Raw genomic sequence first — 14,174 nt, forward strand, 5'->3', positions numbered from 1 at the left:
CTCAGAAAGGTTTTCCCCCCATCTCCTTCCCATATCTTCTCCTCACCAGTCTGGTTCACAGGACCTTACTGTCTGACCCGGTCTCCTCCAGTGATTCGCACAGACCAGGTGATCAGCACATCTGCCCTGGTTGCTTCAACCCACGTTGCACTACAGTGAACAGTTAAGGACTGAATAATTAAGGACTTTATTTCTGCTCACCCCTTGCTATGCTGTACCCATTTTCTGCCTCCCTCAGCCCACTGCACCAAGAGGCCTGGTTTATGGGGGAGAGAAGGAGTCACTGAGGCAAGGGTGGCTGGCAGGAAAGCCGAGGGGCTATGGCTCACTAGATGGGTTTGAACCAGGCTGGGTTACATTGGGTTGGGTTGAGAGGACATCTGTGCTTTTTTCCTGGCTGTTTCTCTCCCTGCTTTGCCCTAGAGGTCTGAGCACTGTGCTGCCATTTTTTCACCCATAAAATGAATTAACAGTGCTTCTACCTCTGCAAAAGCATGCTGAGGCCACCAGAGAAAAGGGCAGTGCACAAGGTAAGTATTTATTCTAACAGCAAGACACCTATCTTGGGGATACTTGAAAAAAAGAGGCAAGATAGAGAGGAGGAATGTAAACACACTGACTTTGAAGGCTAAGGCCATCTTGTTCAGTCTAGATCAAACACCAGCTTCTAGGCACGGGCATGAGCCCAAGAGCACACAAAGTGCATGCACAGTTCAGTGAGCACACTGGCGTCCCTGGGCTGCACCAGGCAGACACTAACGGCAAAGGAGAAATTAAACACCGGAGCACAATGACAGAGTTATGTTTCCTTAGAAATCATTAAACCCAAAGGCAAGTTGTTTTATAAAGGAAACACCCTGTGTAAAGTGCAAGAGATGAGAAATGACAGGGAATTGGCTCCCAACCATACTATGAGCTTGGAAAAAGCAGCAGATGTAGACTTGCGCAATTTTCTAGCATGTAATTTGTTTTTACATTATGTACAACTTGAGGTAAAATGCACTAAGACCCTGTCCCACAGCTCATGTTAGGCAGCATGGCAGTGTAAAGGAGGTTACTAGCTCTCTTTCCATCCTGTAGAGCTGGCTCCTCTCAGGGGCAGTCAGTGTGTGTGAGAGAATGAGAGAATGTGCACTGAGACCTGGTTTCATCACTGGCCTCAGCAACTCAGAGCCCAACAGCTTCTCCAGGGCTACAGCCAGTGCATACACTGGAGATGTGAAGAGCACATGTATTGATGCTCTACCATAAAAATGCTTTTTCCCTCTCTATTTCTACTCTGATAAGGACAACATGTGCTTCAAAGCAACCTGGGTCTCTCCATTCTCCTGTAGTCCCAGGTAGGCAACAAGATGAGGAACCGTGTAGGCTGCTGTCCCCCACTCTGTAATGCTGTCGTAACAGTGCATTAATCCAGCATTTTTAGGGAACTTGGAAGAAAAATCTGCTTGCATCTCTTCTTCTTTGTATCTTACAAAGACCAAATGGAAGCTTTGAGTCTTTTTTGTTGTTGTTGTTTTTATTTCTGGATGGGAGAAAACCACAAGAAAGACTGACATTAAAGTTTCTCTGGATGCCCCTTCTGTGTGCATGTATGTCCAGACTTGCATACCGAGACAACGCTGGTTACCCTCAGCACAAAATGTCTGCCACCCATCTGAGCTCTTGTGCTGCAGCTTGTAGAGCTGTGTTCTCAATACCCATCCCAAAGCAGCCCCTTATGTCCCATGTTAAAGGTCTTTACATTTGGTGTTCTGAAGTTCTCTGAAACTTTTTCACTTTTTTTTGTTCTTGGGGTTTCTTTTAAAACTAATGTAAAAAACATTTTTTGAAGCCTGACGTCAATTGTGGTTGATGGGCTTTGTTTATTCATGCCAGTTAGCAGGCTAAGTGGAGGTCTACTGTACTTTTGCAAGCAATCTTAATCCCTTCAACTGAATAGCAAGAAGAAAAAGATGAGTTGACAGAGGCAGTTAGCAGAGATCATACTTACACATGTTTGTTTTCAGTAATTAGTCACAGTGTTAATAGAAACAACCACTTTAAGCAAAGACGGCTGATTTGCACAAACAGAGGGCCATATGCTCTGGTGGGTGTGGAAGGGGGTTGATAAAGCTAAAAACTTTTCAGGAATTTTTATATGTGAAAACTTGCTATTATATTTATTCATTTATTTATCCAGTTTAATCATTTCCATGCCAGTTAGATTTTGCAATATTTCCACTTGAAAATATCAGAATAAAAACACAGGTCTCTATGTTAATCTTCTCTCTCTCTCTCTCTCTCTCTCTCTCTCTCTCACACACACACACACACACACACACACACACACGCACATACACACATGCAGAACAACGGTTTTTAAGTGGCTGTCTATTGCTCAGGGCTTACATATGGATAGCATATGAAAATGAACTAGGCTGTAGGTGTTTTAACAATGTAATTTAGAGTATGTTGCCTTTTTTTACTTTTCCAATAGTGCCAGATGGGTTTTGCCACCAGACTATGAAAGCAACTTCTGCCTTTTACAAAGATTTATTATTTTTTGGTGATATGATAGACTAATACTACTTCCAAAGGGGGAGATATGCTGAGTTGTTAACATACCCTTTGATTCCAGCCCATTCTGTTCCTGTCAAGTGTAATGGTGAAACTTCCTATATGTTATGAAATATTATTCAGTTGTACCTCTCTCTAGTTTTGGATTTTGTTTTTCTAAATAATAAAGCTAATTGTTTTAATTTCAAACAGAAGCCTTTTTTCTTGGATGAAATCATAACTTTGCCTTCATAAGGAGTTCGTGATCAGTATAGGTTTTCAAGAGAAAGGAAACTGTTCAAGTTTGTGTTTTTGCTTTTGCTCACTGTTGTGTTTTTAAGCATGTTTATAATTTACTCTGCATGGTGCTTTTGACTTTGCTCATGTGAAACATTAGATATCTTGCAATTCATCCTCTTGCAATGGGCTCAGATACCCCAGGCAGCAACTGGGACGTCTGAATCACAAGATCCAGCTGCAGGATGTGTCCCTGATTACCTGTGGGGAGATGCAAATAGGGACAAGCAACTTCTATCTCTGCAGGTCCTCTGAGGATGGTTTACTGCCAACTATCCCTAGAGAGGCTTGGACATTTTGGGAGTACTTGTTAATTTCTAAATCACAATAGCCAAGTTGCAAAGCAATTTACCACTTAAGCTAATTCCTGATGCAAAATATTACTCTTAGTTTTCTTTACATGAACATTTAAGAGGAGAGAAACAAGTGCATATCCATTTGAAAATCTTTTAGAGTGACAGAAATGAATTCACCATTTGTGTAACTAAAAAGCCAAGGTCCAAAGCATCCAGACACACACACGCATACGCAATGACAGGAATACTTGTGGCGTGTTGCACACCTACGGCTTCTTAGACTGCCTTTGGTCATCCACGTCTTTGCACTGTGGTTTGACTCACAAGGTGCATATTGTCTCTCTGTCAGTGAACTGACCATGTAGACTGGTCTTCACACAGTGGTCAAGTCCATAGGAAGGAAGGAAGGAAGGGCTAAGGAAGGCAACCCCTGGCAATGCCCACGTATTTCAGTGTGAAAGAAGGAAAGAAATAACTGATGGGAAAACATGGTTGTAGTGTAAAAAAGGTGCCATAGAATGAAGAGAACAATCTGTTCTCTATGTCTGTGAGCAAGGGGAATGAAAACAATGAGCTGAAGTTATAGCAATGCTTTAGGTTGCATGTTGGGAAAAGCTTTTTTCTGGGAAGAAGTTTGGAGCCCCAGTAAAGACTAACCGGGAACATATGAAATCCCTGTGACGAGAAGGTTGTTAGGGTCAGGTTATACAAACGTCTGCCTGCCTGACTGACTAGATGCAGATTCTACCTTGGGACTGGGATGGATGGGATGAGTCACAAGGTCCTGAGGGCACCTGTTTTTCTGGGTACTGTTGCAAACCACAGTGTCATCCTCTATTCCTCTTCTCATTTGCTCCATAGAGGCAATGCCATTTTCAACAGTTTCTGCCAGACAAAGACTTTAATTTGTAGCCATAGAAGATTAGAGACCTTTTGCTGACTCCTTCTTCAGCTGTTTCCATTATGTTGTTGCCACAGCTGGCTGCTGCTGGCAAAGGTTTTTGTGGCATTTGTACATCCCTTCTCTCCTTTCACAAAGCATCACAGCTAAGGGTTTTGGCTATACATCACTGATGAGTAAAGGTGGATAAATGGATAAACCAGGCTGGCTATGACAGAGCTGTTGCTTTGCAGGAAGCCAGCAGCCAGCAGTCAGTGGGGTTCAAGTACATCTTTGTCTTTGCTAATCTGGCTGGCTTTTCTTAGGCGTGGCTTGTCACTTTGCACCTAGTGTTGTGCCTGTGGTACCAAAGAGGGGAAGAGCTGTGAGCAGAGGCGACCCTGTAGACAGGGTGGCAGACTTCAGTCGGAATCTCTGTAGTCAAAGCTGGGCTGCTTTTGGCTCCCTTCTCATCCCAGGGTAACAGCCTCCAAGCAGTTTGAGTCACTGTGGTAATTCATGTTTAAAATCATCATTCTTGGCACATGCACCGAAGATTAAAAGAAAATAGGAAAAATTCTTCTCAGAATGACAGATTTACATACCAGGAGGAAAAAAAACCACATAAAAAATCTGATTTGAAAAACACAATTATAATATTTTACCCTCATTTCACTAACCATTTTATTGACTGAAAAAGGAGCTACCTCAAGACTACAGATCTAAAGTGCTAACAAATTAAAACCATCCCCGAATGAGAGAGACCGCTAATCTGAAGCACACCTCCCAAAAGAATTTCCAAAGTTCTATAAATGCCATATGCTGAATAGACAGTATTTCTTTTAAGGTACAAGTAATTTTTTTTTCCTGAATATCTGACCAAATGCAGTCAAAAAGGGAAGGAAAGAAGACAAAGGACACCACATAAGAAAAATAAGAATGCTATACCAGCACGAAATACCAGCCAACATGCATATGGGAACACTTATTTGATCATCTAAATATGCTTATTTTATACGGTGGATGTCCAAAAGTGATTGCATTTGCACTGATTCACTTAATGTAAGAAGTAAAGTTGGCCCAATATCCATATTCCATAAACAGAGGTAATAAATTAAAGAAGCTGAGGCTTTTGCTGCCAAGGCACATTTAAAATGTAAGCCAGAAAGAGAGCGCAGCTAAGGAGTTTTGGAGAAAAACAGAGAGAAATAAAATACTGTTATTTTGTAAGTATAATTACTCTTTAAAATGCAGGAAAAGGACACTAGTGAAGACTCTGCATGACCCTGGAAGCCTCAATGGTGACAGGTTCAGGAAGTGGTGGTGCCCTTCTCCTGATGGCGACACCTGTCCCCTAAGTCCTACTCACTTGTACCTGTAGGTCTCCCAGGCTAGGAGATGAAGTTGTACGCTGTTGTGGCATACCTGCAGGGTCACATCTTGTGCTGGGTGTACTTCACATCCTTAATATCTTAAAATTATACTTCACACTGTGATGAAACACACTTATGTTATGAAATACATAAATATAAACTGACAATACATATGTACTTTAGTATAAGACAGAGAATATATAATATATTCTCAGTGGCTCAGTTCTCACCTTCATTACAGCTCTGGGAGCAGTCAGCAAGTCCCAGGGAACAGCAAGAGAGAAAAAAACCTTCTCTTTCAACAGAATCCTCCTCTACATGAACTAGACTTGTGGTAATTTTGTATATTGTTAGACCTCTGGGAAAGTCTTCCTGAGAATCCTCAGAGTTGCCCAGAAATGGAGTTGTGAAAATATCAGCTATACCTTGGCATTTGCACAAATGCAGCCACTTGCTGCTCCCCCTTCTCTAAAACTGATGCTACTGTGTGCTGAAACCTCAATAGGTCACTCAGAGTATATTTCAACCCTTGAAATAGGTCATACCCTGAACAACTTCAGGTAAGATGAGTTGTCAGATGGGCTACCTCTGACTTGTCTTCATTTTGGCCGTGGGTGCTGTGGAAGGCAACAAGGTTTCTTCCTAGCAGTTGACTTCCAGTTTTCAGGCATTTGAGACTAAAAGTCACTAAATGTTTTTGGAAGAGACTTCTGATTTGACAGGAATAGCATAAAATTATTCAGAGGAATGGGTCCTTGCTTGTCTAAAACACTGCCCAGGAGTGCAGTTTGCTCACATGCATGTCTGACAGAGCCACCCCTACACCATTTGACCTGCTCCACAATACTTTGGTAATGCTTTGTTACTCAGCAGTGGCCAAATCACAGAATCCTGGAATGGGTAAGGTTGGAAGAGACCACGGTGGGTCATCTGGTCCAACCTCCCTGCTCAAGAAGGGTCATCTAGAGCACATGGCACAGGATTGTGTCCAGACAGTTCTGGAATATTTCCAGTGAGGGAGACTCCACAGCCTCTCTGGGCAATCTGTTACAGTACACAGTCACCGACACAGTAAAGAAGTTCTTCCTCATATTCAGGTGGGGCTTCCCATGCATCAGTTTCTGCCCATTGCCGCTTGTCCTATTGCTTGGCACCATCGAGAAGGCCTGGTTCTATTCTCTTGACACCTTCCCTTCAGATACTTACAGACATTGATAAGGTCCCCTCTCAACAATCTTGAAGCTAAACACTCCTTTTGAGGCTGAAGGCGGTGCACAAGTTCCCACACTGCAAACTGGTGTCGAGATGATGTCATGAGGATGTGTTTTAGGCAAGTTTGTGAGTAGATGTGACGAGATGCTGCCGTCCATCGTGGTGGTGCCGAAGTGAGAAAGGAGCTGCCAAGTATGGCAGAAGCGGGGTAGTAAGTTCCGAGGAACAGCTGTTAGCAGGCATGGACACTGGTCATGCCCTGAAACCAGGATACAGACCTTGCTGGGGAATCAATTAGTTCTTGGATGACATACACTTGGAAACGCTTCCTTGCTAGAAGGAAGAGGTTGTCACTCAGCAGACTGCTCAGGAAGGCTTTCATCCTTTTTTTTCCCAGTCATTTTTCCCTCCTTGTACCAAGCGGTGGGCACCAGCCTGCTTTTCCTGATGCAATCCGTCTGGGTTGGAGAGCTGTAAAGACTAGCTAGGAACCATGTCTGTGCATTGCAAGTATTTGTCACTCTTCAGGTCATAAACTTCCCAAGAAGTCTTATTTTTCCGGTTAATATGGAAATTGAAAATTACAGGAGTTCCTCGGTAAAATGATGATGTTTGCTTACTTCCTGTGTAACATGGATTGACATGTACATATGCTGCTGACATGTTAGAAAAGCAGTTATCTGCTCTCAGACTTGCTGTAGCCCACTCATAGGACACAGATCCAGACTGAGTGAAAAAAAAGGGTGTTACTGTGAAAAAATTCAGGATAAGTTTCTCAAAGGCAAGTAAATTCCTTCATTCCAAGATTAAGAAAAAATCCCCCTGTAAATAACTTAGAGTAATTAAGTGGAGATGTCTAACTGGAGTTCACTGAAGGAAGCCCAAGCATTAAAAGTATGCTGTCCCTAAAAAAGAGAGGACTTTGTTAGTGACAGACACGAGGCATAATAAAAATAATTAGGGTTTTCATACATCTTTTATACATGTCTCTAAGAATAAGTTACCTCATTCTTCTTGATTCAGACTGGGATAGCAGCAAATACTGAAACAAGCACAAGGGATTGTATGCACATAACAACATCTCCACGTTAATTTTCTTTTTCATATTTATATGTCACCTGTAAGTTTTTTTGTTCCATTTGAACTAAAGCCAGAAATATTTAAAAATATCAAATATTTACTGCAAAACAATTGGCCAAACCAAATTTCTGACCATCCTCATAAAAGAAGTTTAATTTTAATAATTTCAAAATATTTTGGCTCTGCTTTAAATATTTATATTTTAAAACACTTTTAAGAGTATAAATTAGTTCACTTTTGAAATTAGGGTCATCTGAAAATTACAACCCATGCTGTTTTGAAACTATGGGATGTAAGCACTTTCTTAGTGTGCCTGTTGCTTAAAGACATTGTTGAAGTGAGACTCAACAAAACTTTTTCCTACAGGTAGTTTCAAGGTTTGGTGACCTGCTATTCACTAACAAAAAAAAAATCACATATGTTTTGTTGAACAATTCACTGTAGCTCTATCTTAGGTAGTGTCATTAACTTATATATTGTGACAATTAGTATCTTTACTGCCCTATGGATGCAAGGACATACCTGCAAATATCACCAAAATTTCCTACTGCTGCTCTTGGGCAAGGAAAGGAGTACAGACACAAAATCTGGTCCAACAGTTATCTTTCTTTTCCATAGATTTAACAGTAAAACCTAAGAAAAAAAGTACTTCTTTGCTCTTTTGGGAAAGCAAGCCATGCTTTTGAGCAGTGCCTAAGCTCTGTAAGAAGTTATTCTTACTGTTCACAATTTGCTGGTGAGAAGGCAGCTGGTACCACAGATGACATACAGAGGAGAAAGGGGAGAGTCATCAGGTAGGCACTGGGCAAAGGGACAGAGAGTATGGTCAATCCATTGAAATGGGCTGCTCTCACAGTAAATTCTCATGTTAACCATATGTCTAAATAGTCCACCAAATCACAAGGGTTTCATCCTTGTTTAGTAGGCTGGTTTTTACCAACATCATTAGAATTTGCCTTGAGCTCACGCAAGGGTTGTTCAAGAAAATCACCTTCAAAATATATGGTTTGAAAACCTCCTAACATGGCTGATGTTTTTTACAGAATTTTCTGACAGTATTTTGAGGAAAACAAAGTTACACAGACTTTCTGTGATGGGAGCAGAACAATGATTTCAGCTGCATGGGGTGTGATATATTGTTTACTCTGGCAAGTGGAGTTATATATTTGAATGCATAAAGTAAAAAAAAGGGGACATAAAGATCATTAAAGCTGTGATTAAACCACACAGATGAAGAAAACAATAAGGGAAAAAAAGGGATATCTGTATTTGTATACTTCAATTAACTAGTATTGTATAGCTAGAATTGGACATAATTTCAGTTATATATTGGCTGTTCAAGTTTCTAACAAACTCTTCGCCCTAGGGAATTTTTGCTATTGGAAATATTTTGTGCTATTAGGCTGAATTCTGCAGCAGATGTCTTCTAATGGCACCAAAAAAACCTTACTGCAAATGAAAGTCTTTCTTTATTGACGAATCAATGTAACCTGTGGGAGATCTTTGAGGGCAGACCAATAAAATGAGAAAAAGAATATTATTCCCACTCATGGGTTTTTGTTTGGTTTTTGTTTGTTTGCCTGTTTGAGGGTTTTTGTTGTTGTTTTTGTTGTTTTTGTTTTCATTTGTTTGGGTTTGGGCTTTTGTTGTTTTGTTGTATTTGTTTGGGAAGTTTTGTTTGGTTTTGGTTTTGGTTTGTTTTTTTTTTTCAACTAGTGAAACTTGAGGAAACAGTATGAAGACTTTTGATTATTTGTTTCTAATAGAAAATCAAATTCTTTTTTCCATTGCAGTACACTCAAGTATATAATAACAAGATCTCTTATCTTCAACAAACCAAAGCCACCACCATTTACTCCAACATGAGAACAGATTCTGCTTACGGAGTCAAAGGATGCAAATCTGCCCTGAGGCTTTATTTGTCCTTTTTATAAAGTGACCTAAATAAAGCATTGATGCCACCAGGAGAACAGCAGGTTTTGAGTAAGGCACAGACACCATTTTCTGAGTGACTGCCTCTTGTCTTTGCATGTGTGGGATGGCAGCACGACTGGCAGCTTTGCTGTCACCAAGTCTGAAAACACTCTGCGGTTTCAAAGTCTCCTCTTCTAAATGCTCTGTATTTCCTAAAATTAGTTTGCTTGTCAAGAAATTGGTGTGCCTCACAGGGGAGTGGAGCACAGTTAGTGTTCAGCATTTTGGGAGATTTGACTCAGCAGTTACATGTAGCAACTTCAGCAGGCAAAACAAAAAACCTGGTACTGGGGCTGCACAATATTTACAGAATCACAGAATCAAACATTTAGGTTTGAAAAGACCTCTAAGATCATTGAGTTCAACTTTTGACCACCAGTCTGTAAACTAAACCATAGCATTTAGTGCCATGTCCAGTTGTTTTTTTAACGCCTCCAGGGACAGTGACTGCACCACCCACTGGGCAGTCTGTTCCAATGCTCTGAGCCTCCTTTCTTGCAAACTAAACAACCTTAGCTCCCTAAGCTGATCCTCACATGACTCATATGATTTTACAGGGGTTTGCAGTCAATCGTTTGTTATTTGACCTGTCTAATGTGCAAGGTTGGAGAGCAACACTTGAAACACCAGTCAAGAAACAGACAGGCTATTTTAGGAGATGCAGGCTCAGGAATTGAAAGAGGCACAGAATCACACAGAATCACATAATGGTTAAGGCTGACCTGGAGGTCATCGAGTCCAAACCCCCTGCTCAAGCAGGGCCACCTAGAGCTAGTTGCCCAGGACTATGTTCAGACCTACTCGCTCATCTACTAAACAAATGAAAACTCTACTGGAATAGGAGTCATACGCCACTGACCTCCAAGCCAGTTTAAAGCCAACCAAGAACAGCGATTTCTTCCTGCGTATAAATGTGATTTATCACAGTCTCTCTCAGCCAAAGTGTTTACCTGAGGAGTCAGATGACATTATTTTGGAGTTTTGTGTTCTGAGGACACCAGGAAATTCAGAAAGCTCAAGTTTTTCCTTCAGTGAGCTTGCAACTGTGAATACTTGCTGTGAACAGAGGCTATGAGGGGAAGATGAACGAGGAATATATAATGAGGATTTCAGAGCTACCACAAGAACTGACTGAGGGCGAACTCTGTCAGCTGACGTGAAAGGAGGACAGACACATAGTGGAAAAGCAAAATCCTAGGAGAGGTGATCTGTTTGACAACATCTTGGGGGGGTCACTGTCAGCCACCCCTTCTCTTTCCCTCAGGTTTAGGGGCTTCACAGAGGCTTTGGCTCTCAAAGATGTCTGAGTTATGCTTCCTTCATATGTATGTGAACAGTGCTCCTCCCTTCCTTTATATGCAAGCTTCGGACACTGAAATTCTTCTCTCTGCTGTCTCTGACTACAGGTGTTTCTGTGCCACCAGCCAACACCAGATGAAATGCAAGACAAACCCAGTGCTGAGGTTTCTGGGGAAGAACTGGCATAATTGCTCCATATCACAGAAGAGGAGTGCTGATAGAGACAGGTTTCTGACTCTGTCCACTTGTACTCCACAGAGTAGCAGACGGATTTCTGCACTCTTCCACCTCGAAAGAGTACTTTCAACTCAGCTAAAAATACCACACTAAGGTAAATGATCTGTTTAATAGGTCTCTTTTCTGTCAGGTCAGGTATTTTCTAAGCACTTTAAAAGCTGATTATTTCTGAGAATGTTGTTGCTGTTTGATATGTCTTATGAGGATACTGGAAAGTGTAGTAAACTGAGTTTGGGATCATACAAGTCACAGGGGCAATATTAAAATTCTTCTTTACCTTTTCCCTACTCCTCCACTTTGTTTTTTGTTTGACAGGTGCTCTAGGTAGTATTTTTCCAGGTCTGGGGAACCAAGCAGCATGCAGATCCAACCCTGAAGGTCTTAGTGATTCAGGCTGTGCTAAGGTACTGCCAGATAACCACTGCCTGCTCTGAGTGGCATCTCTGAGCACTGGTCTCGGGGTAAGCTAGGGAAAGAAGGCAGGTCTGTGTCTTGATTCTCCCTTGTCAGTGGGAAATAGAGATATCTGTCTTTCAGGAGAGGTGGAGGAAAGTCATAAGAGCTCTGACTGCTTCATCTCCCTATGTGGAGCATAGTAGCTCACCGAGCTGTAGCTCTGCTCCTTGCTCCTTCATGTGGTTTAGATTCCAGCCACTCTCCTCTCTTGTGGCACTGAGTTTAGGATCTGGGGTTGTTCTGAGGAGTGACTAAATTTAAACTTCTGAAAACACTGAGACACAATTCATTCCTAATGTTTGTTACAGGAACTTGAAGTGAAACATTACTTCTCTTTCAGATAAGCTAGGAATTACCCACAAGGACACAACTTAATATACAGGGATGCAAAGAAACTAGAACAGTAATCAAACAGCATGTCAAATGGTTTGAACCAAAAGTACATAGCATTGTCAGGGAGTGAGGCTCCTGAATGATTAGAACCAGAGAAAAATAGGTCTGGAAGGGACTTCAAGAGGTCATGTAGTCACTTCCCTGGCCCCTAGCCAGTTCAGTTATATATATGTTGTTCCTGACAGATGTTAGCCTAAATTGTTGAGACCGCCCGTGATGGAGACTCCATGACTTCCCCAGGCAATCTATTCTAGTGCTTCCCTAATTGTACCATTAGAAAGTTTTCCCTAATGCCACAGAAAATTTTTATACACTTCCTTTGTAGCAGCTGAACTCCACTGCTTCTTGACCTATACCCTGTAGTTGCAGAGGGCAGGTTACGCCTTTCCTCTTCACAGCAGCCTTTATATACTAAAAGGCTGTTAGCATCCCCTCCCCCTGTCTGTTTTTCTTGAGAACACACCAAGCTAATTCCTTCAGTATTTCCTCCAAGGTTATGCTTTTTTAGACCTCTTGTTTCTTTCCTTTGGACATTCTTAATTTTGTCCACATACATCTCAAATTACAGCCGTTGCCGAGGAAAAAATAAACAGTATTTCTCCAAGTGTCTCTCTTCAACTCTACTTTTTATACACAATGTTTGCCTTTTTAATGACACAGCTTTGTTTAATTTTGTTCTCACCGACCTCAGATTTGTGATCAATCCTGTCAAAGTGCAGCACCTTGCATTTTCACTGTGGAAATCCATCTTCTGTGTTTTCCAGGCCATTTCACTGGTTTCCCAAGGGCACTTTGAATTCTAAAGCACTCCTGCAATGTACTTGCAGCTCCTCTCAGCAGTATCATCTGCTGACTTATCAAGCATGTCTCCTTTCCCACCATCCAGATAGTGATTATTTTGGGCGAACCTGACTCTAGCATCCAACATCATCCTGTCCAAAGCATTCATTCACTTTGAGAGCAAACCTTCACCAACTGACCTGTGGGTACAGGTACCAGAACTGCCTGCAAACAGCCTATAGATTATGTTGCTTTCTTATGGGATTGTGAGCCATGCAAAACTGTCAAAATCTGATTAATGCAAAGATAATTGCTATCCACTGCTTCTCCCCTTATTTCAGATGATTTGTACTTGGTAGATCCAAGCTGGATATTAACCTTTTCACTTTTCAGTTCCTCCCAAGAAGTTTGTTTGCTTATTTGTGAAGAATTTTTCGGAGACTGCATTTAAGCTGACATCTCTGTGATTCTCTGACTCTACTTTCTCTGTTTTTTCATTGCCCCTTCCTTTCCCCTGACCTTTTCCAGACTCCTGGTAACCCAGCTGCTCCCTGCAAGGCCTCAGTGATAACTGCTGACAAGTCAGAGGTGTTCTTGTGTCAGGCATGGAAGCTCAGACAGTTGTAAAGGCTAGCCTAATTCCTCTCTGGTTTGCTCTTTCCTTATTATGGTCTTTTGTCCTTGGAATTAATTACATTAACCACCTTGATCACTGCTATAGGCATAATAGATGGAAAAAAAATTAAACACTTTGACCTTAATTTGTAATGTTTCCCACTCCACCAGTCTTTTCCTTGCTACAAATGTATAGTGATTTCCTCTTGTCCTTGATGCCTCTGTTCTTACATGGCTGAGTTCTTTTATACCCACCTCCAGTAATCTCACCTAATGTTTACTTCCTACATTTCCTCTTGGGTGTGAGATCAATGCAGAGCTCATGGTGTTGCTGAGTTTGTGTCTTTCTATGGCTGTTTTCTTGCTCTGATTATTTGAGAAGCTTCCAGCTTATTTCATCTCTGAGTGCCTTCCACAAGACTTTACCTATCAATCCTTTGCAGTTACTGAAGTTTACTTCCTTGCATTTCATTTTTTTCATTCTCTTTAGGAAGATCATAAACTTCATCATTTCACATTCACTCTCACACGAATTGTGCTTTACCTTTATATTCTCAACATCTTCTCTACTGTCAGGATCAAAACAGAAAAAAATTTTACTGTTTCATCTTCCTTATCAAAAATTGTCTTCCAAGGAGTGACTGAATAGTCTCCATTTTGCTATATTACTTCCCTTTTGTATAGTTAAAATACCTCATTATTCTCAAATCTTGCTGTTGTTAAAAGCTTATTAGAGTGCCTTGT

This window comes from Chiroxiphia lanceolata, chromosome 1 (assembly GCF_009829145.1).
Source record: "Chiroxiphia lanceolata isolate bChiLan1 chromosome 1, bChiLan1.pri, whole genome shotgun sequence".
In the NCBI taxonomy this organism is placed as follows: Eukaryota; Metazoa; Chordata; class Aves; order Passeriformes; family Pipridae; genus Chiroxiphia; species Chiroxiphia lanceolata.